The sequence below is a fragment of the Sarcophilus harrisii genome, chromosome 6 (genome assembly GCF_902635505.1).
Source record: "Sarcophilus harrisii chromosome 6, mSarHar1.11, whole genome shotgun sequence".
In the NCBI taxonomy this organism is placed as follows: domain Eukaryota; kingdom Metazoa; phylum Chordata; class Mammalia; order Dasyuromorphia; family Dasyuridae; genus Sarcophilus; species Sarcophilus harrisii.
Window position 1 is genome coordinate 251947265 of NC_045431.1, and position 5320 is coordinate 251952584.

The following is a 5320-nucleotide window of genomic DNA, read 5'->3' on the forward strand; positions in this document are numbered from 1 at the left end:
TAAAGCAGGAATGTTTAAATTATATAAACATAAACATAAAAATAAAAATAAAAATAGAAATAAACACACATACTAGTGTGTATGTGTGTTTGTTTGTGTGTGTGTGTATGGAGAGACAGAGACAGAGAAAGAGAGGACTCTGGAATCAAGTTATCTGATCATTACATCATAAATCAGGTTCTACTTGGTTATAAAACATTTATCTATGCAGCAAGGCAAAATGGGAAGCATGATGGATTTATTATCAGAAAAGATGTGTGTTCAGCTCTTGGATCCTTATGATTTGGGGCAAGTCATTTCAACTCTCTGGATCGTTTCATCAATAGTCAAATAAGGTAGTTGAGTTCAATAACCTTAAAGATCTCTTCAGTTTGATATCTAAAATTGTGTTTCCTAAATGTTCCCTGACAAATAAGAACCTGGGATTGATGTCATTGTCATGTGGATTAAGATCCCTTCCTAAATATACAAAGAACAAATATATAAAACTTTCCCATTTTGGGCAATATACTCATTCAAGAAACTTCACCTTCATACTTGATAGGAGTTTCATTATCATTGTTGTTTTCATTTTATTATTGCTTCTAGCTTCTTATGCAACCATCATTTGTGCATTTGTTGTACACTTCTCATTATGTCCTCCCTAGAGTAAGGAGTCAAATGTTCCTTTCAATCTGAGATCAGTTGCTATTTAACATTATTCATATTTTATTTTTTTTGTCAATTTGGTTGTGTTTTTTTTTTCTTTATCTTCTTGTTCATTCAAGAATTTTTTTTTATATTTCTTTTTATTCCTTAACTTCTCCATTTCTTATACCACTTTAGAATTCCTTCACTTTCCAATAGAACAATTTATTCAGGCATTTATAGATGAAGAGTACCTGACTTATTTACAGCTTTTAATTAAGGTACAAAATTGTTGCTTCAAATGGTTTAAAATATTGTTGAATTTTATTTCTGAATTTTACATTCTGTTGATTCTCAGAATAGACTCCATAGCTCAAATTCTGCAAGGTCTCAATAAATTGTGTATCCACTGCCTAGCTAATTCCAAGTTATTTTATAAAATTATTGATCTAATTAAATTTGTTTCACCAAGTATATAATACTATGTTTGGTATTGTGTTCCCAAGTTTTCTTCAACATTAACTTTTATGTAATTTATCATTTTGACAAATCTAATGGTCATAAGATTGTCAATGTACTTTTAAATTTTCTTAATAGTAGGGTTTTGGTTTATTTTTTATCTTTTATTTTCTTTTTTCTCATTAGTAATGATTTTTATTTTTATTAGTAGTGATTGGAATATTTTATATGATGGTTATTGACTATTTGTATTTCTTCTCTTAAAAGTTTGATTCTTGACAAAATGATAGAAACTATTATAAAAGGTGAATTATTGGTGATAATAGAAAAAAAGATTAGCACCAGGCTAAATCAATAGTAGATTACCAAGCAATTTTATATCTATTTGCAGAAATTAATAATGTAAGAAATGTTTTGAGTGATGTGGAAATTATATGCCTACATCTCAGTAACCATTTGGCTAAGTACCTAATGAATGAAAAATATGTAAAGATATATGTCATCCAAAAATCCATTTTATAAATGAATATCTTCCTTAAGACTCATAAAATTTGATACAGGGAAGAAATGACTGTCTTAGTTTCTAGATGCACAAATGAAAGCACAGAGATATCAAGTGACTTGCCCCACATTTCATAAACTATTGTCACAACACAGATTAGATTTAAATCCATTTCAATTCTCTTTCTAATGCACAATATCAGAAGGCTTCTTCTACTTAAGGAAACCAATTAAGTTGGAGTCTGTGATGAGCTAGATTATAGACATAACTGTAGAAATGAATCATTTGTTGATGTCACTGAGCAGATTAACCATTCATAGAGGAAAAATATAAATAACAGTGATAAACTTTAGTATTGCAAAGAAGATGAATTGCTTCTTTGCTAGATTCCATCTATTTCTGTGTCCATATCACTCTTAATAACAATAATTTCCAAATTCTCTACGGACTTCTCATCTGTTGCTCTCCAATTATCCTTATTTTGCAGTATAAACTTTAACCAATCTGTTTGGGCTATCTGTCATATCAACCAGCGCACAATAACCATCATTATAGTTTATTTTCTTCTCCCTTTCTCTCTGTGATACACTCTCAATTAGCTATCACATAAGAAGAGATATGATAAAAAAAATTCAAAGATAAGCATTATTGACTGAGTGGTTCGATGTGACTCATTTGTTTTTTTAGAAAAGATGAACAATTTCTTAATCCAAATAAATATGCCTTTAATAGTAGAGTTTGGAGCATCAAACAAGTACTTTAAAATATAAAGTCCTTCTATTGTTCCTGAAACTATATGTTTCACAAACTAATAAATATATAATGTACTATTCTTATTTACAAGAGAGAGTACAAGTCTATGAAAGAAATGTAAAACAGGATCCCTGTCATCAAACATAATTATACTGAAGATAAAGAATATGTAAATAGAGTAAAATAAGTAAATGAATGAGGCAGATTGTAACATAGGGTGCACACAAGTTTTAATGTAGTTTTAACCTATCAAACCTTAAATACATACTAATATTTTTGTGATGCCCTGGAAATGGCAATAATAAGACATAGATAACAGTCTTAAGAATTCAAACAAGGTAGAGATGTAGTGGTCTGAGGCCTGATGAAAATTATCTATCTAACTATCTATCTTCTATCTATCTATCTATCTATCTATCTATCTATCTATCTATCTGTTATATCCATCTACCCATCTAGCTATCTGTGTTTCATTTTGGCATAGAAATGAAAGATACTATTAAGTAGTGGAGAAGGGGAAAATACCCTAGGTAGAAATAATAGCATGAGCTAAGTTAGAAAAATGATTGACTCAATGCCAGTCACAGTATGGAAGTCATCACATTTCCTTTATCACACTTCTCCTCCAAACCTTATGCCCCATAAAACATATAACTCATTTAAAAGTTTACATGAAAATATAAATATTAAATATATGTTGATTAGTATGACCTTACAAGTTTTACTGCATGCTAATTGCTGGTTCTTTATTAAATTCAAATTTTTTAAATTTAAAAAGTCATGGAGTTTGGAACTAGAAGCAACTTTGCGGTATATAGGTAGAAGCTATCATTTGTAAAGAAGCTTTCATTGCAGAATATATAATGCAGTAATTTCCGGATGGAGGTCTAAATATATATATATATATATATATATATATATATATATATATATATATATAAAACAAAAAAAATTTAGATCTGAAAAGTAATTTAGATAATAAAATATAGGCTGTTACAATTATAGGGCTAAAAACATAGAACACCAGGCCTAGAAAGGACATTATTGGTCATCTAATGAAAATCAATTATTTTACAGAAAAGGGAACTGAAGCCTTGAGTGGGAAAATGGCTTGTCCATTCTGAATTCATGATTACCACAGATTGAATACACAGAAAACAATGGCACTTACAAATCTCACTTATAAGGTGGAATTCATTCTCCTTGGATTTTTCTGATCTTCCCAATCTTCAAGGGATTCTCTTTGGAATTTTCTTAGTTATCTACATGAGTATCCTGATAGGAAATGGCCTCATCCTTGTTATAACCAAAGTTGATTCAGCTCTCCAGACTCCTATGTATTTTTTCCTTGGGAATTTTTCCTTCTTGTAAATCTGTTACACATCAGTCACTCTTCCCAGAATGCTGATGAATCTTTGGACTCAGAAAAGAAATATTTCTTTGTTGGCCTGTGCTGTACAACTTGGCTTCCTCCTCATTTTGGGAGGCACTGAATGCCTACTCCTGGGTGTAATGGCCTATGACCGTTATGTGGCCATTTGTAAGCCTCTGAATTATCCTCTAATCATGAACCACAAGGTATGTGTTCAGCTGGTGGTTGCTTCTTGGGTCAGTGGGGTCCCAGTCCAGATTGGACAAACATACCAGATTTTCTCTCTGCCCTTCTGTGGTTCTAACAAACTCAATCATGTTTTCTGTGATATCCAACCGTTGTTTAAGGTGGCCTGTGGAGACATCTCTCTGAATGAATTCTCTGTCTATGCAGATGCTGTACTCTTTGCCATGGTTCCTTTTCTGTTGATACTTGGATCCTATGTCAAAATCATTTCTACCATCATGAAACTGCCATCTGCCACTGGGAGATCCAAAGCATTCTCCACCTGCTCCTCTCATATCATAGTAGAGGCTTTATTCTTTGGGTCTGCTATCATTATGAATTTACGACCTAAATCTGCCAACACAGAAGGAACAGACAAAATACTTGCTCTTTTCTATACTATTATCACTCCTATGTTTAACCCTCTAATATATAGCCTGAGGAACAAGGATGTCATTACGGCAATGAAAAAACTATTTCAAACTTAAGTAACATAATAAACCAAATATTGGAATTTTCAGAGGCCTATTGTCTATCTATTTATTAATCAATGACTGTAGTAACTTCCCATCAATTCTGATCTTTAGATAATTTGTCGTTCCCTTTTAATAATCTGAAATGCTTTGGGCCCCACTTGCTGTCACTTGTGATGATGGACCATCAAAAGGGAACATTAACATTTTAATGCTCTATTGTTGATTTTGTCTTCTCTCCTGAGGAATGGCAAACCAAGTGTCTAAATATTAAATACTATTTATTGTGCGATATTTTTAGAAAATGAATGTTAACAAAACAATTTGGCTCAGGTATAGAGGAAAAAGATTTCATTTTTATTTCATATTTCAAAACCTAGTCTATTCTTCAGCTCAACATTTTATCTTTTGCCTCTTTTAAATTACATAATATCTCCCTCATTCAGCTTATGTGTTTCCTCCTAAATTCAAATTCTCAGATTGGCCATCTTTCTATAGGAACACTTTTCCCCCAATGAAGCATTCTTTGATAGCCCCAATATTTAATACCCTTTCCCACTGAAATTCTGACTACTTAGTAATTCAACTGCTATGTCATGATTGAGTAATATGAGAGCCCTGAAGTAGATTTATTTGAATCTACTTAGTAGTATAAACACTGACATCAGAGGGTAACATTAGTTCTCTGAAGACAGAGAAATTTTACATTTTTTTAAACCTAAAGTATAGCATAGTTTGCTGCGCTTGGCTTATGTTCACTCACTGAATTTTCAAAATTTCATTTTAGCTGAATTTTAGTTCTGAAAAGCATTCTAGAATAAAAATTAAGTACCCCCTGAACTTTGTTATTTCCTTAGTTCTTATTTAGTCTCATGTTTTTCCAAAAATAGGCTATATTTTCATGATGTT

At 31.5% G+C, this 5320-nt stretch overlaps 1 pseudogene; it reads left to right on the forward strand.

Annotated features, from left to right (window-relative positions):
• The first annotated feature begins 3489 nt into the window (after positions 1–3489).
• Positions 3490–4669, forward strand: LOC116419789 (annotated as a pseudogene).
• Positions 4670–5320: the final 651 nt, after the last annotated feature.